Raw genomic sequence first — 24978 nt, forward strand, 5'->3', positions numbered from 1 at the left:
TGTGCCAATTAGTGGCCTTCTCCGTAGGGGTGTATGGTAGGTGGAGAACACACAAGAATGAGACGGCGGAGAAACAGCAAAAGAGAGTGTGTTTGAACGTTTCTCGGTGTGGATGTGTGTGTGCGTTACAAGGCCTTAGACCTCAGACATTCCTATTGCTATGACCCAGGGTACAATTAAAGGGACGTCCCTCCCCTGCCTCTCTTCTCAGTGGACCACATCAACGGAAGTCCTAGCCCAGCTGGAGGCTCTAATGACGGGAGGGATGCCAGGTCGCGACCCCAGTGTGCTACCTCAGCACCACACCCTTCCTGTTTAGGTCCAGACAGAGTCGTACGCCAGAAGAATAGGAGGCTAAAGAAGAAAAGAAGGAGAGAAGGGTTTTTTGAACATCTGAGGAAAAAGAGAAAGTGGAATAGGCGCAGTTCGACTCGCAATCGTGCAAAAAGAAATAGTTTGAATAAGATAAAATCTTTGTCTTTGTGTGAAATGCATTACTGCTAACACTCACAGCCATGTATAGCCCAGTGATAAACTGGGTCGAATGTAAAATCATCATATAGGAACTAAAACTTGTGAAGACAGACAACGATGAGTTTGTTTTCAGAATGTGAGAGTTTTCAGGTCTTTGTTGAGCTGTGGTTCTTGTTGGGTTGTGGTCCCCATCCCTGATAACATCCGACTACCCGCCCTGATGGAAAAGGCTCGGGTAATGATATGTCTGTCTGTTTGTCATGGCTCTGAATCTGCCAGCAGTGGTCCTGTGAGTTAGGAACAGCATGGGGCGTGTGGGGGTGGTAAAGAGAGTGTGTGTGTGTGTGTGTGTGTATCTGGCTGTATGGAAATGATGTACAAGTGAGCTGGTCGTATGTGTGTGTGTGCGTGTGTGACAGGGGTCCCCACAGTTTATAGCAGCTGATGAGCGTCTCCTCTCAGCTTGGAAACCCTGTAATTGTCACCTTGCTCAAGTACGGATGATGGGAGGGAAACACATGGAATAACCACACTGGAAACGTGGAAGCACAAAAGTCAGAGACAGTGGACAGTGCTGTGACCAACTACACATGCTGGTGTGATTTATGCAACATTTGTATTCGTATGTGTGTATGCGTGCACTCATATGTGCTGTGCATTCAACCAGACATGGGTGCACATCTGCATGTATGAGAGAGAGCAATAGAAATGATGTGAGTGGAGGACAATAACTGCTTGTCCAATGATCCCAATCATTACATTATCAGTGCCTGAGTGACCGATAATGTGGCTATAGTGATTACACTTGATTAGTAAGTAATCGAGACCAGGCTAAGGCTTTCAAACATCTATAGATTATCCACTACTTTATTAATTCACTCTGAAAAACAAACTTTCTTGTGACGTTAAACAATAGAAACAAATGGATGTTTTTTTTTTTTGTTTATTATAATTTTGTATTTAGCACAAAATATGTTTTAAAAGCTAGTTTTTTAGTCCTGGTTTTTTTGATGCCAGAAGGTAATCATCCGTCGTGATCTTTAGCAGTGGTTTAAAGAGGACTGATAGATCCTACTCAAGTAGAAGTACTGTTAAAGTACAAGTAAGTCATACATAAAATACTCAAGTACAAGTAAAAAGTAGCTTGTTTATATAGTACCCAAAGCAAAAGTTACTAGATACTTTCACCACTTTCACGTTTATTTTTGGTAATAAATCTTGCCACGGTTCCCTAGCGTACAGTAAACATCTGAAAAGATTCAATTTTGCACAATTGGAACTGAATTTATTTTCCATAAACACATCTGTATAAAGTGAAAGGTTTGTCAAAATGTACAATTAAATTAAAATAAAATAACACCAATGATTTCAATTCAAAATAAAAATAAAAAAACTCAGGCTCTAAGTAAAGCTATATTTATGAACTCTAAAACTCAGAAAATAACTGGCATTAAATGCTGTTTTGTCGTGCATTACGTTTAATCTGATTTGTCGGCTATGATATGATGCATTTGATTGTTCTCTGGTCATTTAATTTTTTGGAGTTTCACAATGTCTGTTGATCATTATAAAACAAAAAATAAATAATTAATTACTTTTCTTCTTTTAAAACACATACGTAAGTACAAGTAAAATTACTGATTTAGAAATATACTGAAAAATATACAAGTACTCATAAAAGCAATTCAATTACAGTATTGTGAGTAATTCATTACTTTCACTGCTGATCTTTAGTTGCTTTATGATGTCATTGATTTTGATCAGCTACTACTTTGGTTTGATGAAGTATATTTAAAAAGGGTTGTACTATTATCCACTCTTTCTATCAAACACAAAAACAACTACATTCCTATCTGTGTTGCTATTGTTGGTTTGTTCTGGTTTTGTATACCTTTCTTGTTTATCAACTGATGCTGGTTGTTTTTCTTCCTCCAAACATGTCCGAAAATAAAAATGTAAAAATTAAAAACAGTTAAAGTTGTGGAGCAGCATGTACTCGGTGCAAAAAGGGATGTACCTTGGACTTGTCACCAGTCCGAAATGAAACGCACAGTGTAGAAAAGCACATTCACAAGGCATCATGTGGCGCAGAGAATAGCACATTCACATCCAATGGGCAATTTAAAGTTTACACTTTGTCTGCTTGTCTTTGGGATGTGGGTGTATAATCTTTAACGGTACACTTTTCTTGCTGTATTATTAGCGTTAGTATAATTGTACCGAATTAAAATGGACTCTTGTGTCTTAAAGTTCTTACAGCACCAAAACTGTGAGAGAAAGAAAAAAAAAAAACATAACAGTTAAAGCAAAGCCTAATTTGTCTGCCATCACTAAACTGCGAGTGCATCTCTCATTAACTTCTATTAATCTATTTACCCTTCACAATGCCCTGACACCATTCCAAGAACACCCGCCTTCGCCAAAACCAAAGTGACACTTGGTCCGCTGGCGAGGTTGGGAGGCCATGAGGTCATACCGATGATGGCACAAGCTGTCGACCGGTGAGCTGCGTGGCCCGTAGGCGGAGGGGTGCTAGGTGCCTGCGAGGGGTGAGTGAAAGGAGTGCGCCGGGGGAAGTGAGACATTCATTAGGAGAGCCAAGCTGACACTGTCAGCCTCACCGGTGCTTGCTTCTGAGGAGCGTACTCACACACAGCCTGAGCTGCTACCAGGTCGTGCTGCTGCTCTGCACTGACATGCCTTTGACACCCGACTCATAGTTTGTGTGTGCATAAATATGTGTGTGTGGAGTGTTAAACTGTTGTTGTTTTTTAGTCTTTGAAACTCTGTCACACTAAAATGCTATACTCATTCATAGAGGCTGATGATAGCGGGAGAGAATAAAGACTCGATACACACTGAGCCACCGACTTCAGGTTAATTATTAATTCTGATTTCAGCTGGTTTCATGTGTCAAAGTGAAACAAACATGTTCACTCAGTGATCTTACAATCCAGTGAAAACAGATATTAATGGGGCCTCAATGTGATGGAAGAGACCAGGAGTCAATTACTGTGTACTTGTTCCCCCTCTGCCTGAACACAGATGTGTTGTACTGCTCCTGAATAATGAGCTACAGTGAATGTGAGCGTAACAATGTATTCCTTTGATCAGTGTTTCTCAAATAGGGGTATGCGTACCCCTAGGGGTGCGCAATTGCACTACAGGGGGTACTTGAGAGAATGAGAAAAGGGAAAATTAACAAATAAAGTGCCAATCTTGATTCCACCCTAGGCGTGAGATGACCAGAAATTATTTAAAACTGTTGACATAAATCTAATCAGGAGCTACTAAATCAGTGTTTGTCAACCTTGGGGTTGGGACCCCATGTGGGTTCATCTGGAGTTTAAATGGGGTCGCCTGAAATTTCTGAATTATTTTTTTTTTAAATTATTATTCTTTTATTTATTTTTTATTAAAACACACACTTTGTGAAATATAAATCTAATTTAAATAAATGCAGTAAAAGAAAACATCTGAGCTCAAGAACTAATTATTTGGGGTCGCCAGAAATTCTCCTAAAAAAAAAGTTGGGAACCACTACACTAAATACTGTTTCTTTCCACTTATTTACAAAATTAGATTCTTTAAAATGTGTGTTATCACTCGTTCATTCCATCATTATGCTCAATAGTTGTTTTTAAATAGTTTTTGAGCAAAACGTTGTAGTTTGGACAAAGGGGGTACTTGGATTCAGAAATCAGAGAAAGGGGTACTTGAGCCTAAAAAGTTTGAAAATCACTGCCTTTGACAACCAGAAATGAAAACTCTTTCCAATCCCTAGGTCTTTGTGGCCAACCTTTACTGATGCTTGGTATATAAAGGATTAAAGAGGTCAATTCATGTTGAACCGTTTACTGTAAAATTGCATTATTTGTGTCAATTACATTTTATACTTATAATTGCACTTTCAATTACAATTCCACTACGATTACAGTGACCATCATTTTTTTCCCATTCCAATTAAATTGCAATTATTTTTTATCCTTTAAAAGTCAACTATAAATACGTTATCAATTACTAAAGTTGAATCACAATTACTGAGCCTTTAATAAATACCCTAATACAAATTAGCCTTCCTTTTGTGTTAGCTTTCTGTTAGCATAACCGGTCCTAAATCAGCTGTAAAATACACTAAAATATCTATCATCTAAGTTATTTCCTATCTATTGATTACCTTGTGTTTTTAAAAAGCTTGATATGAAACATATTTTGATAATTAACTAAATATGTGTAGAACTGTAGATAGAACTAGTACCATGTTTCCCCAGTTTTGCGTTAAAATAAAATTGACAATTTTTATAGAATTTTCATGGCAATTACAATTACAAAGTGAATTATCTGAACTAAATTACAATTTCATTACAATTACGACAGCAAAACATTTTTTTTAAATTAAGCAATTACAATAATAATTGACTCCAATCCTGGTGCTTTGTAATTTATATAGTGGTAGAGTGATGTTGAGCTTGAGTAATACAATTGATTTATTAAAACTGTATCTACACAGCAACCATATTTATTTTATTTCATTTTATTTAACAGTTTGTTTCTTAAATGTCAAGCAGGTTTGTTTCTAAGCAGCATTAATTGTAAAGATAATTAAAGTATTTCTGAAAAAGCACCCAACAAAAGCCGTTATTAAAAGGAAGACTTAGTTCACCCCTAAATTCATGATAAACTAATTTTCAATCAGCGGAAAGATTTTCAACTTTTGCTGAAGCCACGCATCGTTAAACAGTACCTGTGTGAATTAACTCCAGTAAACTCCAGAGGTAAAAATAAATCAAATAAATGCACTCGTGCTCATACCATCCTGGAGCTAATTTACAGGTTGGATTTCTGTTGTAGTCGGTCCTGTTGTTTATTCCTTCTATCTTTTGGTGCCACCGGTGTGCAGTGCAGTAAAAAAGAAGTCAGGTGCATAAACAGAAGTGAATTTTGAGATTGGAAATGTGCTCGTTTTTTTCAATAAAATTAGCTATAACTTTTCCTCAACAAATAGATAGATCATATACAATTCCATGGATGCAAATGATATGTACTCCATATACTTCATTGAGAACGCCCATATTTGTAGGTTTGTCATAAGACAGTAGACACTGAGACAGAGGTGAAACAGATTACAAGTACTCACGTTACTTTAATAGCTTTCATGGTACTTGTACCTTTTTCACTATATTTTTAAATCAGTAATATGTTTTTCTACACCCAACCGTTACTGAGTAAATTATTATTATGTTGTTTTAAAATGATCAACGGACAATGTGAAACTACAAAAAATGAAATGACCAGACAAAAATTAAAATGCATCACATCATAGCCAACCAACCAGATGAAACGTAACGCACTACACTAAAACAGCATTGAATGGATGTTATTTTCTCAGTTTTAGAGTTCATAAATGTAGCTAGTGCATGATTTTTTTATTTATTTATTTTGAATTGAATTCATTGGTGTTATTTTATTTAAAAAAAAAAAAAAAAAAAAAAAAAAAGAATTGTACATTGTGCTAAACCTTTTATTTTATATAGATGCCTTTTGTGGAAATAAGTTCAAATTTATACATGAGATTTCTTTTTTTTCTTTTTTTGTCTGCACATGCTGTCAAAGGTCAACACTACAAGAAGTGCAATCTTTTTTAGACAGCAATGCATTTTTTGTTTTTGTTTTTTGTTATTGCAATTAAATAAATTGCATTATTTTATTGCATAATTGTGACCATCACCAGCCCTCCCTAAGGAAGGGTAAGAAACACTTTATTAAAGGGAGAATATAAAAAGAGAGGGCAGTGTTTCGGCTAGGTGAGGGGGTGGGGGGGAGGTGGAGGGGGAAGAGAGCAGGGAGGAGCGATTCAAGGTAGAGAAATGGAAGGGTGGGGAGGAGTTGATTACTGTAAAGTGAGAGTGAGATGTGAAGTTGTAGGCGTGAGGCTTAACTATAATGGCGGTGGCTGTGGGCAGAGGGAAGGAGTGAGTGGTAATACCTGAAACAGGTATTTGGGATCAACGTGTCTAAAGTTAAGCCCACTACAAGTTTTATCCCACAGTCCAAGGCATGCTAGTGCATCGTAGACCGATGTATGTGCAAGATACTGCCACTGTAAACCCAAGCACTGCCCCGGACTCGAGGACGCAGCCAGAATAGCAGAAAGAGTGGGGGCCAGAGAGCCCAGGCAACCCCCCCCGGCCGAGCAGCCCCCCGATGGAAAGATTTATTACCAAAAAAAAATGTGGGGGGCAAAAGTAACTAGTAACTTTTACTTTGAGTACTATTTAATTGAGCTATGTTTTACATGTAGTTAAGCTTTTATGTATGACTTAGTTGTGCTTGTACTTGAGTACAATTTCAATCAAGTAACAGTACTTCTACATGAGTAAAAAATATCAGTAATTTTCATGCTGCGTTCACACCAAATGCGTCTTCTGCGGCACCGGACGCGTTTGCCACACAAAACGTTCCTCAGGTCCCCATTTGCTTCATATGTGCGTCTGAAGCGAAGCCCCGCCCACAAGCGACACAACCAACTCGGTGAGTTTCACTGACTGCTGAAGCGAGGAGCTGCGCTCCTTTTTCTCCTCTCACAAACATAAACCACCAGTGAAAAAAGCCGGTGTGATTAGCGGCTAATGCTATCCTAGCTCAGTGCTGACTTTCAAAGATGAAAACTACACAGAGACCATTTACCTGCTACTACCACCTCCTCGCTGATTCTCCTCCACGCCAAATCCTTTCTTGACCAGTCCTGGTTATAAAGGCCGTGTCATACAGCTCCAGATGGTCACACACAGCGTCTACTCCATGGTTGAATGGGTGAACAGATTGGTGTCCTTGTTAACGGCCTGACGTCATCGTCAACAAAGACTCTGATTGGCTTTCGTCATGCGAAACAGTTGCAGGAGTTCAATATTTTCAACTCTTGCGAATGTGCAAATATGACAAAAAATCAGGAGCGCGCTTGCACAACCAACGCGTTTGACGTGCGTATTGGACCGCACCGCCGCACAGGAAAGATATTGCATCTGGGACTCATCTATTCATTAACTTTATATGTAATCTGGACGTACGGACATTTCGTGACGCATTCGTTGTGAACCCAGCATTACACCTCTGCACTTAGAAATGTTTGTCTTGCTCGTCCACTGTAATAGTCAAAAACATACTATAGTTTATATCATCAGTTTAGGTCATGTGATCGGTCAGTCATTGGCCAGTTTAGGTCACGTGATTGGTGAGTCATTGGTCAGTTTCGGTCACGTGATTGGTCAGTCATTGGCCAGTTTAAGTTGCGTGACTAAGACTAAACCTTACCCTAAACCTAACCCTAACTCTAACCCTAAAATTGTTGCGATATTGGGTTATAACCTAAACCTAATCCTAAGACGCTACGTACGTGTACTTCGGTACCGTGCCAATAGCACCGGGGGTTGTCCATACGGCAACCATAAAAATAGACACTTTCAACTTTAAACTACCCACAGTTTAGGTAGATTACAGCTGAGATCAATGAACAACTTTTCCCTTTGCATTCTTACATGGTTTTCCAGAATTTCAGGTGAAGTGTTTTTTGCTTGTTTGATTGGAAGGTTGCAGGTTTGGTCACACGTTTTTTTTTTTTTGGTTTTGTTAAGTCGTGTGACTTCCTCAATGTTGTATTTCTTCTACAGTGCCTCTGTTCCTCACACAGTGTGGAATACACAACAGAAAAAAAGGATAATGAATTCCACAACATTCCATTTAAATCACTCCAAATGAGGTTGATCTTTACCAAATCAGGTTGTGAGAACCTCCGGCTTTGTTCATTTGTTCTAATTAACTAGAAAAGGAGAGATGGGAGGAAATAAAGTTTTGGTGCCTCATTAAAGTAATTAAAGATAGAAATCTAGGAAGGTGAGCATGTGTGGGGTGATGCCTGTAATGACAAGCGTGTTCATGTAACTGAAAAATGGAGGTAGCATCGGTCGAGCACATGTAGGTCCAAATTTTAGGGCTCAGGTTAACATAATCCATCTGCATCCAAAATAAGTGTTTAAACCAAGGTTTTATCAGAAATGTACGTACGCCTCCTATAACAGTTACTTAAAAACACTAAAAATGTTTTATCTTTAACCCCTTTTGACACTTGCAGTCTAGAAAAACATGGCCAGATGCTAATATTTACATCTTTATACATGCACAGCATTATATATTTTCTATTATATTAGCTATTACTATATATATATATATATATATATATATATATATATATATATATATATATATATATATATATATATATATATATATATATATAATATATATGTAATATTTTTATACCACTGAAATAATAATCAAACAACAAAGCCAAAGAAATAATAATAATAATAATAATAATAATAATAATAATAACATTAATAATGAAGTCAATACTTTTCTAATGAACATTTTTTATACACTTTTCTGTTTCACAATAAAAAAACAAATGTATTTATTTTTTTAATAATATTACACACACACACACAAACACACAAACGTATATTACTATTTTTACAATACACATTCAATATATATTCTGCAAAAGTTTTATACATACCATTTATAGATGCATATCACACTTGTATACATATGTACACATACACACATATACATACAGTACATACACATGAATGTACATGACATGTACATAATATTAATACTATATACTATTTCATATCTATGACAAAAATGTTATCAAATAAATTTAGTGTGGCAATATTTAAATTAATAATATTCTCTATCACAATATATACCTTTTATCATGTTTATTAAGTCTTTTTTCTTATACTAATGATTTGTCTTAAAAATATTTTTAAACTGGCTTATGCTTTGTTTTATTTCATCCTTTAGGCAGTTCCATAATTTAACCCCTGCTATTGTTATACCCGTCATTTTCAGTGTTGTTCTAGCATATTGTGTCTTAAAATGTAGTTTTGCTTTATACATCATTTGGACATGGTGAAGGACATGCCGAAGGACCCGATTGCTGGCGTAAAACTTTAACCCAAATAGTAAGTCTATTATAGAATGAGATAAAAATCCAGCAAAGTGTCAATAACAGAGTCTATAATTCAGAGAAAATAAAGAAACAATCTGTTATCTATGTTTATGCACATGCACCTAAAGTTGTGCATAACTAAGGCAGAAACTAATCCAGACCTGAGCTTAGCCTTGAAATGGAAACACAAAACATAACACACCTGTCACTGTTCATTGTGAAGTGCTGATGATGCTGAAGTTTTTTTTTCTTTTTATCATTTCAACAATTCTGAGAGACAACATAGTAGCTGCAGATCCCTCTAAGAGTGAACACAAAAAAAACAATGTTGACTTTTGAGTAACTTGAGATTTTTGAAACGTCAAAATTAGTCCCAAGAACGTCAGACAGGTAACCTTCCTGAACAATACACGAAGAACTGTATTTGATTTGAAATATTCACAATGTGAGTATAGCACGAAGGCCCGCACTGCTTTAATCTAAAAACACACGAAGCAGGGCTGCTATGAGGAGGATGTTTGTTCAGACTGATTTAATGAATCATTTAAAAAGACGTCAACTTGTTTTTCCCTTTAATCTGTCGCAGACCCAACACACTGTAAATCCTCAAACAGGTATCCTGGGACTGCTATTTGTGCGGTCACACAGTGATGCCTTGTTTTGTTGACGTTTTTTTTTTCTTCTTATTTTAGCATTGTGCATATTAAACAGCAACACTGTTTCCTTTTGTTTAGAGCTGAATTACAAAAGAGCTGTACATCATAAATGAGAGCTGTTTTGCATTTTGTCATGTTAATTTGGGCTGGATGAGGTGTGATGATGGATATTCCTACAGTGGTTGGACCAAATGGGTAAAAACAAACAGGAAACTAATCACTGCAGCATCACCACACCAACACTGCATTTAAAGATAATAAACAAAGGGAGGGCGATTTCAAATTTCATAGAATAAATGCACGCTTGTGTTCATTTGTTCAGGTAACTTGTGCACTCTTCTCTCCCGCATCTCTTTTGTGGCTCTGCCTGAGTTTTGTTCCCAGGGACCATGGGGAAGGACAAGTCCTGGCTGTCCTGGCTCTTGACAGAGGAGATAAATCACTCAGCACACCGGAGGATTGCCTTCCAGTCGGCAAGCTGGGAACTTCATTATCCCGCCCCTGCCACACATTACCATGCAGATCGTCACTGATTGGGCCGGCACTCCGGCGGATACAGCCTACTTCTGTCACTGCCAGAGGAGTCTCAAAAATGTCTCGGTCTTGAGGATCAGAGAGGAAGAAAAGATTTATTCCAGAGTAGTAAAATCACAAAGGTGGAAGTGAGACATGATATTTTTAAAAAAAAAGAACGATTATTAGAGGAAGTAGGAAATTTTCACACCCTATCACCCATTCCCCTGTTATTGCTGGGGAAATTTTGTTCTTGCTGAAATCTGCATTAATCTGATGATTTAACTAATGTACTTTCACTATAACATTCCTTTTTAGTCTGATAAACATTGCTAAAGCGGGGCTAAGCACAGGAAAACACATTTCTTCTTCTTCTTCTTTTTTTTTTTCTTTATCTAAACCCATTCTGCCCACAACTTTAACACACACATTTTAAATGAACATGTATATTCAGTGGTCTGACTATTATTACTTTTATTAAAAGCATTATGTACCATTATAAAATATTTTATATCTGCATATTATTGTATTAAAGTGACCTCCACTGTTTTTACAAATGTGGCCTAAAATCTTTGAAATGTCCTTATTAGAAGATCTATGCCTAACAAAATGCATTGGTTTGCACCATATTAGTTTTATTAACTTTTTAAAAAATGGGACTACTTTACAGTTTTAAAACCTGTATTCTGCCATCTTGAAATCACGTGACTGATGATGTCACAAGGCCCTATTTGCCTGTAAACATCTCATTGTTTTCTAGTGGAGTGAAGCATTCAGTCTTGTTTTTAAATCATTTAGCAGCTTTTTTGTTGCTCTAAATAATCAGGAATAGTGAAAGATGTTGATGTAACCTTCTTTGGTTCTTGTACACGTTCACATTGACCATACCATGATGTCCATATTTTATCGTGCTTTAATAAGTCCATTATATCAGATTACGTAGTGTCATGGTTTGGTCAGGCGACTTTAAATCAAAGGATGTCCATAAGGCAAATCGATGAATGGTCACTTCTGCTACTGGGTGACTCACAGTTGAGTTCAGCTAGGGGATAGCTAGCTCATATCTGTCAAGTCTCCCATTTTGACCGAGAAACTACCGTATTTTACCACTCTTTCCCATCATTGTCCCGTATTAGAATCATCCCGTAAATATCCCTTATGTAATAATAATTAAAAGATAAATAAATGGAAATATTCCTCTGCTTCTCTAAACTGAACGCTGTCACTCGTCTCGCGACAACGGCCAACTGAAGTGGCCTGGGTTGCAGTTCTAGCGAGATTAGATTAGTGCTGACAGCAGGAACAAACTAAATGGATATAAGAAGGCATTTCTGCAATAAAAAGAAAAAAAGTTATGTAAATACTTTGGAAAATGGACAGTGGATTTACCTTCCTAAAGAGGAGCAGGATGGGGCACAGTTAAACGTTCTGTAAGATCCAACATAAATCAGCATGAGAAATCCACCAATCACAAGTGCTACAATTACACTCCTTTCAAAAGAAAGTGTTAAAGTCTGAAAAAAATTTGTAATGAAAATAAATGTGATATTAACAGTGAATATGGAACGTGTTGACTTGTATATGAACTGGAAGTATATTAAATTTTAAAAAATGTGCTTCATATACCCTTTTATGTTTTCATTTTGGCTGTATTAAAAAGTAAGAATGTTCACAGCGTTGCTTATAGTTCCTCAGACTCATCGCAAACTTAGAGGAGACCGAGCGTTTTCTGTTTTTGGTCCCAAACTGTGGAATGAGTTTGGGACATTCGACAGGCCGACTCCCTTCCTATTTTTAAATCACACCTTAAGACACGCATGTTCTCTTTGGCGTTTAACCAATATTAAAGGTGACTTTTACTGTTCTAAATGTTTTTTGTGGTGCCACTGTCCTGTTGCATTTATAATTGTATTTTTATATTGCCTTGTTGTACAGCACTTTGGTCAATTGTGTCGTTTTTAATAGTGCTTTATAAATAAACTAGATTGAACAGCATTCTAATGTTAACAAAGGTAGGCCTACCACATTCTAATCACCTAATTGTGTTAAGTGGTTGACAAATGGGTAATAAAGATCTTGTACGCCCGTCTTAAAATATAAGGGATAATGGAGCTTGGTTGGGTTCGTGGGATGGCTCAGAAAATGTCCCATATTTTTTAATTCAAAACTTTACTGGTATGACCTAGCTTCACGTTTAAATGATGACTCCCACTCTTTGCATGGCCGCGTTCAGCTTCTTCCTTCTAGATGGAGGTTAAATGTCCCAAAAATTAAACTCAATTATACAAAAACAGCTAGCAGCATGTTTTAACAATAGTTATTTATTTATCCTGTCTTTTTACCTTTGTCTTTTAATCCTTTCATCTTTTATGTTCTGTTTTGTGGAACCAAGGGCAATTTAATCATGTGTAGACACCTTGTGTGAGTTTGCTTGTACAGTTCAGTGTGTCAGTATCGTTGTAATTTCTTTCCTGTGGCTACAAATTTGGATCCATACGGCAGTTGAAAAGGTGAGTGTGACAGAGCGAGAACAGGGAGCTATATGAAACTGTAGACTTTTCTCATATGTAATTATCCTGAAAAGTCCAGAGAGCATATATAAGCTTTTTGTTCTGCAGACAAAGAAGAGATTTCCTTTTTTAAAATAGCAAGAATAACAGAAATGAGTCAACACATACTCACACCCACCTGCTTACGGCTAATTCAGTTTGCACTAACGAGACATGTCATTGTGAGGTGCTGAGACATTTTCCAACCCGTCTTTCATATGCTGGTGTACATTTGGTACTCTTGGGGGCGGATTCACTAAAGATTTAGGGGTATTAAAACGTGTGCAAATGTCACTCCACGCGCTAATAAGCCATACAAACCCCAGAGAATCAGGAGTGCGCGGCTGCTGCATGTCGCAATGCACCCTCAATTCATTTTGTGCATTTCTTTCTAATGATTATGTATAGTAGGTGGAGCTTACAAGGAGAGCAAAAAAAAATGGGAGGAGGACATACAAATAAATGAATGCAGTGGGCGCAATGCAATTCATCAAATCTGGAACTGTTTGAGGTGATTGTTTTAGCACCGGAAAATAGTACGACTGACAAGCAGGTGCAAACACACACACAGAGATCCGCTGCAGTAAACGTTTACATTAAACACAGCGGAGATGAGCTATGGACGCACCGCTTCAGTGATGTTTTGACCGTCAAACTCTGGTGTTGCGTTGATGGAAGGAGCATCAGGCCAGAATCAACTGGTCAGATGCGTAATTTACGCAGTGATGGCACCATTTTCACAAATGAGAGTGTGGTGTGTAACAATTTGTCTTCCTCCCTCCTTTTTCCCACTGACTGAAAACTGCAGAAGTTTACAACTTAACTGTGTGCCTTACCCCTACTTGCCAAGAACCAATGCATAGACACTGTGCTTTTGCTCCAAGAATTAACAATGAAAACATTTTAGAAGTGGACAAATTGAAATGTAATTTTCCTACTCTGTGTCATTAACTCTTTTATTCACAGGAATAAGGTTACATGCTGAAAAGTTACAGTTGAAGTGTTGTTAATAAATATCTGCAAGCAGTATACCATGCTTAGTGTCAAACTGACCAGAAAAATAAGATATCTGCTCTCATCTTGCTTTGAAGATTACAATCTAACTGTGTTCTGAGCTACATTAAAATTTATTTTACCAAAGAAGTTTTTCATCCACTCATGAACACACCCATGAACAAGCCCACGAACCACCCAAAAACAAACTGATTGGCTGTGTCACTGCTCCAACACACCTGTATGAAATGATCGGCTTGTTATCATGCTTCTGCAGAGCTTGATGACAACACATTGGTTTCAACCAGGTGTGTTGAAGCAGGGAAACATCTAAAAGTCTCAGGAATCAGGCCCTCAAGGACTGGAGTTTACAGCCCCTGATTAAAAGTGATCTAAGACACTATAAACTCTATCTTGGATGGCACCTCAGGCAAATTAATGTAATATTGATAATAATTAATGTTATCATTCTTATCACTCCTTGTCTACCTCCCCTATAGGTGACACAGCACAACTCAGGACGTCAAACCTGCTGGATGATGGTCAGTAGATCATCTTCAAATGGTGCAGACTGATTGATAGTCTGTATTGCTGTATTAACTCAGATCAATGACGCCAACAGATCAATAGGACAGTTTCTATCCAAATCTGCCTATTTTTCATGGATTGATCAGAGCAAGTTACATGACCTGATGGAGCAGCTACAATGATTTTGGGGGAAAAAATATTTTTAGGTTTTGAAGTTGTTGTTTCTTGTCTGTTTTTTTTAAACATTTGTATTTGTTTATTTAGTTTTATACATTATTAAATGTTTCTGCAGCAGACAGAAAAGTCCATCTTTCTCCAATTCAACTTCCTCAAATGTCAATGTGTGCTTCTGTGCACTCACCTCTCTCAAAACGGTCATTTAAAGAGGGCGGTCTCCACCACTTCTGCATGTGCGCTAATCATTGCTGCACTCAGTGAATTCCTCTCAGCAGGTGAGGGAACTGTCTCACCAAAGGATTTAGGGACACAACTGGTTTACCACCCTTTATTTCAGATCTTAGTGAATCCGCCCCTTGGAAACACTAACTGCAATGTAGCATGTCTGTATCATTGACAAAGTTCAATGGGAGCAGCTCAGCTTGTAAGTCTCTAATTTCTCTCTCTCTCACACTCTGTCTCCGTCTTACAGACCCGCGTTCTCGCTTTCACTCACTCTTTCCCTTTCTCTGTCTCTCTCTGTGTCAATATTTTCCGCTCTCATGGTATCAAGTTGGATCAATGACCTGGTGAATTGGTAACCTGACCACATTGAATGTCGCCAATCATCTAATGGGGCTGATGGGTGAATGTGGAAACTGTGCAACATCAAAGACACAAAACATAAAAAATAATAAATCAGCCTTTTTTTTTCCAGATCATTATTACATTATCGTTTCTGTAAATGAAGTTGTCAAATAATGATCAGCCTGTTTTACCACATCTAACACTTTCTATATTTTCTGTATGAGAAATCCTTGAAAGGTCATAGGGGGTCATCAATGCATTGACTTTACATCAGCTTCTGTTTTTTTTTTTTTTTTTTTTAACCTGTTAAGCTCCAGCCACTTTTTTCCCTGAAAATCAAGTTTCTACATTACCTACATGGCTAATTTTTATTCAGATTTAAGTAGGGCCCCAAATGGTTACAAATTATGTGAAATTTTGACAATATATGGTACTGAGCGACAAAAAAAAATAATCACTTTTTAATTACAGAAATCTGTAGTCCGCCCCAAAAAACCTAGAAATTTACACAAAATATAAAGCCAATTCTCAGTAGGGAAGGCTACAAAAGCAGAAATAATGGAACTAATGTATGGACATCAACTGCAGCAAGTTTGTCGAAAATGAACAATAGCCTAAAGATACACATGTTTTTGTACAAAATTGTTCAGGCAGAAGCCCACTTTGCCACAACGCCAAATTAAAGTTTTCCAAAAGTTTGGGAACAAGTTTGTAACTGTAATATGTCGGTCAAATTGATTCCAATCATTGTTAGTCTTATTTTTGACCATTATATGTTGCAATTTAGCCTGAAATAAACACATTTTTATTCAGGTTTTTACTGTGCCATGTCCAATTGTATTTTTCTTTCCACTCTTTGATGTCGTTACGCATGTGTCTAAATTCAGCAATACTTTGACCAATCAGAATGCTTGTCACAGCATTGTAAAGCTCAGAGCCTGTAGAAATTGGTAATATGGGACTGGGCTTTAACCCTGGCCAATCAGAGCTGGATAAAGAAAGGACCTGCAATTTTTCATCTGAGCGCTATGCGCTAATTGGTCGGATTTCTCGACTGAGAAATGCCCAGATGTCTGTACTGACGGTATCTATATGACAAAAAGATTTGGCTTTATCAAAATATGGAGTTCTATGCACATTGGAGCAACTTTTATTCAGAAACAACAAAGTAATAAAACAACATGGGAGAAAGGACTAAATAAAAATGTGAAAAGAAGTTCCATTCCAGCAACTTCAGGTTAGAGCAGTATGAGTTAACAGCTGCTGAGCTCTGATCAAACCCGGCACATTTCCCAACCTCTGGGCTGCAGCCCAGAATAGGGACAATGGGTAGTTGGTATAGAGCCCTATAAGAAAATGTGATAGATAAAATAAAATGGAATGGTACATTCAAGGCTGAGACTTCTATTTTCTCGCAAAAGTACATATTGAGAATTGACAAATTGTGGCTGTGTAATGTTGGTACTGTTATGCTTATTTACATGTATTATTATTATTATTATTATTATTATAGTTTAAAAAAATGTTAATTCACATTTTTTTAGACACTATATTCCTTGTCGTTTTGAGGTGTTTCTCTGCCAATGGATGATACCAGGTGCTTTCATTTAGCTTTGAGGGAGAGTTTTCTATTTTTGATTGGAAAAATCTCTTGTGTATAATCATTTAATAAAATACAAGACAAAAATTTAAGTACAAATACATTAATAAAAACCAATCCATTCTAATGGCAGTGCAGGGTCTTGGGACAGTTGTTTCTTTAAATTTTGTTAATCCTTTTTGCTGAAACTTTTCTGAATGGTAAATACGTTTAAAGACAAACCGGTGCTCATAATGCTTGTAAAGGTCAAAGTACATCTTTGGAAATCTCCAATTAACATTTTTTTTTTTTTTTTTTTTTGGTAAATCCTGCATTTTTTGAATACATTTTATAACTTAAAAATATTGCTAAATGTATCCTAATTGTTTTTGTGTAATTGCATGCATTTTTTTTTTTAATGTCTGGTAGCCATTATGTAAAAAAAAATGTAGCTGGTTGGAATAAACAATAAATCCATTCATCTTATACCCATTTATTCCAGCATTCAGGGTCGCAGGGTCCGTTGGTGCCTATCTTCAGCTCACATTGGGCGATAGGCAGGAAACACCCTGCACGCACTCTGTCACGGCGCCAACACACACACACACACACAGGGTTAAGGGAACAGCCCACTCTGTTATGAAATGACTTCAAAGGTAATACCAAACACCAGAGTTTCTTAAACCAGGGTCAAGGATAACAAAAAAGTAGTCACGTATCCTTAAAGCGTGTGCGCAATTAAATTGCCACTGTGCCAGCAAAACAAACTTTTAAAGCCAAAAACTCTTGCACACTTTAGCTTTTAGGTGATATAATTTCCTAGACATTCCTGTTCATGTCGCAAGTAAGAAAATTCAAGTCTTGCATTCCTCAATTGTCTGTTATCGGTAGTTTTTATCAAATTTGATCGTATCTCAAGAGCCTGAAAGAATTAGGTCATGTAAAAAGGAAATCTAATAAATGTAAACATGGGGCAAACAAACTAAGAACTCAAATAAAGGGTAATAGATCATTGCGTGCCTAAATACTTTAAGGGTCGATATTTTTTAACCTGCTGTGGCAAATTTACTAAGATTGCAGCACAAATTGGTGCACGTGCAGAAGTGGTTGAGACCGCCCTATTTAAATGAGCATTTTGTGCTTTGGCAAATAAACAAATTATCAAACTACAACAAAGAAATCACACTGTAACTAGGAGATATGCGATATGGCAAAAGGGACATTTACATTCACGAAAGCTCAATAAAAAAAATATATCAGAAGAAGAATGAAGAAAAAAGTAGCTTTTAATAAATCCTTGGCAAATACAACAAGTGGTGGTCAAGCGGGGGAGAAGATATGTACAGCACAAACACTCGTTTGTTTTCGTGAATAGGTCTACATGAAATTTAAGCAATTATTTAGGCTACCAAAATTGGAATTAATGTTACTTAAAATGACTTCAAAACATGCTTTCATCACAGAAACAATTCTTGTCAATATGTGTGTTTCATTTTACAGCATGGCGAGATAACTTTTCATAGCTAACGAAGTAGTCTTTAGAATTTATAAGGTTTCTGTTCTCGTTCTTTTGTGGCAGTATATCCATCCAAATAATACACGGATGTTCTTTAATTAAGAAGCATCAGAAGTCTGTCCGTCCTCAACACATTGCTCAAATAAGTCAAGAACAGCCACCTTGGAGGCAAGACGACGTCCTACTGATGACATTGGTTGGACATTCAGGCAATCACACACAAAGCAGCTGGTGAGCTGACTATGTCCATCAATGCCCTATCAAGAAGGAATGGCAATGATTTCCAGGCAGATGGGAGATCATTGAACACAAGTGGTCCCACAGTTGTGAAGCCAGTCTATGGAGGGGGAGGGTAGGGCGCACTTACTCAGCGGACACCGATGCAGGCTCCGAAAAAGACAATTTCAGAAATGACTTTCATTAAAAGTTAAATAAAAATGCTGCACGTCATTGTAGCATTTATTTGAAACCACCAAAATATAAGGTTGTTTTTTTGTTGAGTAGTGGATATTCTTGTTGCATTATGTACGTTTAGTTCATGTTTTGTGCAGTGACATTTCTGCAAATGGTTAACCACAAGCCACAGTATTTTTGTTCGATTAATTTGTTTTCTGTGTTAAATAAATAATGAAACAATAAAAAGACATCCATACCTTTTGAAAGTGGCTCAAAAAACTGATCCATATAATATCAGCCCATGTCCAGTGTTTTGCTGCATTCGGTTGTCCCATATATGGCAACTACCGATTGTCTTCCTCTATTTCCATGGCATCGTGCTCCAACCTTTTGCGTTTTGCAGTGTTGTGCAGCATGCAGCAGACCACAATGTCTGGGCCACGTTTTTTCCAAACAACGGAACCTGTTTTTCAGCATTCCAAATAGTGCGCTAAACAATGTTTCTGTTTCGTACGTGGGCCATATTGTATCAGTGCTAGCATGGAGTGGTCAGGTTGAGTATAGGTGTCAAGAAAAAAAAGCTGTTGTGTCATCTTACAAGTATGAACAGTTATGACATTATCTACATGTATTGAGGTAAAAAAAACATTTAACAGCCACCCCCATATTTGCCATCTCTCAACTTTGGAAAAAGAGCACTGTAACTGAGTATGAATGAGTCATGCACTGACCCTGGATATTTCTGATCAAATCACACACAACTAGCATGTTCAAAGTGTGTGTGTGTGTGTGTTTCCAATCACAGTAGATGCACTCCCTGTCTGACATGAGTAAAGTCTACCACTCCAATTAATTTGGGGAAACTGGCTACTGCATAAAATCCTTGTTTGGTGTGGGTTTGGACCTCCCAAGTGTCTGGGAATTGAATGTGTCTGCCCACCCTCCCTGACAGAGCATCCAACACTTCAGACAACACCTTGCAGACACTGCTCTGGGACACACCAGCACTGATAGCAACAGTGCGCTGGAATGATCCAGACGCAAGAAAGTTGCCAGCAGTTTTGCCATGGGGTGTATTGCAAGGAGAATCCATGGCTCCAAATCAGCCATAATTCATGTGAAATAAGTTCTTACTTTTGTGGATTCATTCCTCCCAAAAATGTCGATTTGAGGTGACAAGATGCACTTCCTCCGTCGCCTTTCCTCTCGCCTACGTAGTCTCCTCACAAAAATCGCTGCAGCCGTCACTGTGCGTAAAGCGTTGAAAGATACCACCTGGCTGTGGGATGTGCTAAATTTTTCGGGAAAAATGGGTACCACAATTAAGTCCAGGTTTGATCAATTAATTTGCGCGTATTTCCTCCCCCAATTTTTTGCACCCAATAGTTGATCCGTCCACATTTAATATTCAACAGTGGAAAATGCACTGAATGGACTCTGCGCGCTATGTTGCACACATTTTTACAGCCGCAAAACTTCAATAAATCTGCCCCATATTGTAATGAGCAGTAGCTCATAAAGGAGCACTCAGAGCACAAACCCCCACCAAGCGCCAATTATCCTCTTTGCCAGATACAAGCAGTTATTTGGACCACTGATCTTGATCATAGTACCATGATTATTTACATTTTAAAGGCTTGGAAGAAATTTCTATCCCTATTTAACGAGGAGGATCGCGACGAAATGAGCAATCCAGATCTCTTTGGGGTAACTGAAGGACCAACCAGACATAACTGAGTCACATTTCATGAAGATCGGAGAATGAATAAATTACGAACTGAGACCTGAGTTTTTCAAATATGGCCAATGATCTTCACCAATCGGTTTAGTACTTTTATATTAAGACTATATAAAATCAATTTTAACAGAGTGAACTATCGATTATGAACAGTTTAACACAACCTAAACTTTTAGAAATGTTGAGTATGTACTGTACCTGTGAAACAGATGGATCTACAGGCTACGCTTATAAGAGATGATCAGAATCTCAGTTGACTGGCAGCAGAAGGAGGCCCTAATTTGTTGGGTAAGCATGTCAGGTGTTTGTAGCATGAAGAAAAGTGGCATCAGAAATTAGCAAATATTTCATTCCACACTGCTGAACCATAGTGTGAGTGCAAATGAATCAGTGGGAAGCGTGACTCCTCCACCTCTCAACCTCCAGTTCTCACCACTGTCAGCACGTCAGTGAACTTCTGCCAGTGCTGCTCTCTTTTCTCCCTTCTCTTTCATTTTATCTACTTCTCTGACGTTGATTTATGCCAGCATTTTAAGCCGATGTCAACTGAGGAGGCTTCGTATAAAAACAAGATCTCATCTTCTACAAACACACTCCCACCCCACCCCACCCCCAACCCCGTCTTATCTACCTTTTTCTCTTTTCTCCCCCACTCTCCTTACCCTGCCCATCGGCCCAGGTCTTATGTGTCAGTGGATCCCCGGGGTGTGTGGGCTAATTAGGGTGAGGCAGATCGCAGGGAAACACAGGTGTTAGCCAGACCGTTCTCGCTGTACAGAGTAATGACTACACAGAAGCCCCTCCATCCCACTATACCCTCCCCCCCCCCAAGGGTAATTTGTCGCTACACTGTATAACCATGCATCTCTCTGCTCTACTTCTGTTTGCTTTTCATTAATTCTTTTTATGTGGCTATTTGTTCGCATTATTTATGGCCCACACAAATATTAGTGCCATTAGCTGGATTTACAACAATGACTTTGCCACTGTGGTCCTTAACCGAGCCGCTAGGGCTATGACTATTGGTGCATCTTTGCCAGGTCAAGTTAGTCTATGTGCGTGCGTGTGTGAGTGTGTGTACGTGTGTGCACGCAAGCAATAGCAGATGCTACCGTGTGTGTAAGCTTAGTGTCACCAAACACAGCACATGTAAAAATGAGCTATAGTTGCATTCCTATGTTAACGTTGTTTAAATACAAACTCAAACATTACTCAAAATGTACTTAAAGATGCCTTGTAATAAAATAGTTTATTCAAAGGTACCTATATACTGATAGAAAATGTAATATAACATGTCTATTTCTCTCTGTTCTTATTATGCAGAGATCTTTTTCATCCTCCATATACAGTATGTCGTAGCTGTTGTTTTTTTTTGTTTTGTTTTTTTTTTTTTTACTTACATGTAAGCATTAAATTCCGCATTAAAATCCTTTGGGATTGTATTGCACACAATCTTTACCAGAGCGCTAATGGGAAATATGTTGTGCAGTTAACACTTGTGCTTCGACATTGTGGTTGATGCTAAGCTTCCTGCATCCATTTAGTAGCTTTTCCTGTGAGCACAGGGAAGAACTGCCCACAAGGCAGCTCATTGAAAACGATACATCACACACAACCTAGCACCATATTATTCTATGCAAGGTGCAGGGAATATTTAAATAGTCGCTTGAAAACTAAACAGTTTACAATTACTAAAAAGGGGGAAAAATGCAGGATACCCCTAAAGAGGACCGAAAAGAAAACGTATGGTCACCCTAATCGAGTGTGACTTTGCAAATCAAAGAAAAGAAATACCGAGAGGGAGAACTTTCTTCTGCTTCTTAATACTGATTATTAAATTATGACCAGAGAGATGAATAAAGAATTTATGAGCACAAAATTGACAAAGAGTTGGCGTAAAGGACAGTAAAAAGAGAAAGCAGAAGGGGTGAGTGATGGAAGGAGTGAGATGCAAAAAGGAATCGTTGAAACAACTGCAAGAAGGGCAGAGAGAGAACGATGAGAGGAAAAAAGAGAGCGCATGCTACGGTTAAGTGCATAAGTGGCAATATGCACCAAGTGAGGTGGAACTGGAACTGGTGAGAGAATATTGTCCCGGGTCAAGCCGAGTCAGAATCACTTGGATGGTTGTTGCTCACTCAGGCAGAATAGAACTGAGATACAGAAGGTAGGTAGAAGCCTGAGTCAGTGCCTTTTGGTATTTTTTTCACAAAACTAACATTAGGAAATATACATGACATCAATTAAACCAATGTCATTATAACAAATCTCGATTTTCTAATGGTCACAACGCCACAATGTGAGATCTTTCGATGTTTTAATACTTTTGACACCAGGCATCACCAAAAGTTACAAGATTATGTAATAACTAAATAATATAGAACAAATCCCTGTTCAAACTCACTGTCCAGGTTTTAAGTATTTTTGCATTCACACATTTTTGCACTTCAGGCTGTGTGCCTAAAAAATACAATACACTGAATTCAAGCAAAATGCCTTTGATTAAAGCACTTTTAGCTTAGTACATAACCCACTGTGAGTGAGATATAGCACCTTTAACGCCTAATGCACACTTTCAACATTCAAGTATTTCTGGATTCTCAAAGAAGAAGGACATTGTATGTAGTTCAAGTTAAGCATTTCATGTAAACTACTTTGGGCCAGAGACAATAACATAGAACTTTTATTTGGTATTGCAGCCTGTAATCTTCAGTTAGCAACTGCTCATCAGTTTTTTATACCCTCTTATCTTGTATGATCCGGGAACCTCAGGCCTACTCAGGGCAGGCGGCAAATAGAGCCTGGACAGGTCAGCGGTCCCCAACACAAAAAGAGGATAATTGTAAAAAACTCAGGTTCACTTTTACAGTCTATTTAGAGACCAAAAAAAACCATAAAAAAATGAGCCCACGTGTGGAAACTAGAGTCCACAGTGAAACATGAAAAAACATTAAATGTGAAATCCAGGGGACAGCAGAGTGGAGAGGAGCAGATGAAGAAAGAAAAAAATACACTTTTGAAAGTGATAAAATCTAAAACCCACTAGATAATTAAACAAAAATGGTATTACCCATTGCACAATATTTTGAATAGCCAAAAAAAAAAAAAAAGATTGAAAAGGTTTTGAATATAAGTATTCAAAACTCCAATTCTGCTTTTATTGGACAGTCGACTCCACCTTGGTGGGCGGTGGCTGAGTAAGGAGGGTATTTCTCTGGGGTGTCTAGGGGTGCAGTGCAATCTCTTTGGGGGAGGTTCATACTTCCATGGGACCTCTCATGGCCTCTTGCCTTGCTGCTCTCCCTGATCCTGGCCATCAGGACCTCATACACGTAGCTCATACACGCACATCTGTTGTGGACACACAGACGTGTTGGGAGCTTTGGTACAGCTTTTGGCATAACATAACTTTTAAATGTTTGCTTCCAAATATTAGCTTTGTCACACATGTTGCACACATGACTCCTTCTGTTTACTCTTATCTTTACAGTATCTGAGCATTGAAATATTTCCCCAAACACTCTACATATGTCACTTTACTGGCACTTAGGACAATATTAGCATCCTTCTCATCCAGGGGTGGACTGGCCATCTGGCATAACAGGCATCGTCCCTGTTGGCCTTTGACCCAAAGTGAAATGTTTTTTTTTTGGACAATCAAGTAAAGGCAGACATGGTAACAAGTGGCAAAAATGGTCCAAAAGTGGCAAAAATGTGGCAAGAGTGAAAAATGGCTAAAATGGGCCATAAGCAGTCATGAGTGGCCAAGATATGGGCAAATAAAGAGCAACCAGGTGGTATGTAATGGAAAAGGGTAGCTTTAACACTAGCATGTCCAAGATTTTCTTACTCCTGTTGCCCTGTCCAGAGGTTGCCAAATGACACTGATTTGCAACTCAGTGGGTCACCTCTCTTATGTAAATGCAGCCATTCGATCGGAATGTGCAGCTGGGCAGTGACAAACTTTGGGGGTTGGTGTAAATGATGGCCAGTGTTGAGAAACCAGCGTTTCTTCCACATAGATGATGTTTGTTAATCCAAATAACATTATATGGAATTATTGGATAAGAATGGCCAAATTAATATGAGCCATGTGTGTTGTGATCAATTAATAAACCACAATACATAAAATTAGAAAAAGAAAAACAGTATTAAAGCAACCAAGCTCCTGTTTCCTACTCCTGTATTTTCACTATTTACCTTTATTGTTTTTGAAAAGTGCTTATAAATCAAATGTATTGTTGCTATTTATGGTAAAGCGAGATTTCCGAGTGTGAAA

The 24978-nt window shown here is 37.9% G+C and overlaps 1 long non-coding RNA gene across 1 annotated transcript; it reads left to right on the top strand.

Annotated features, from left to right (window-relative positions):
• Nucleotides 1–912: 912 nt before the first annotated feature.
• Nucleotides 913–24645, top strand: LOC114469343 (uncharacterized). Its single transcript, XR_003674763.1, has 3 exons — nucleotides 913–924; nucleotides 5582–5587; nucleotides 24518–24645. It is a non-coding gene; the product is annotated as an uncharacterized LOC114469343 (long non-coding RNA).
• Nucleotides 24646–24978: the final 333 nt, after the last annotated feature.

This window comes from Gouania willdenowi, chromosome 9 (assembly GCF_900634775.1).
Source record: "Gouania willdenowi chromosome 9, fGouWil2.1, whole genome shotgun sequence".
NCBI classification, from domain to species: Eukaryota; Metazoa; Chordata; class Actinopteri; order Blenniiformes; family Gobiesocidae; genus Gouania; species Gouania willdenowi.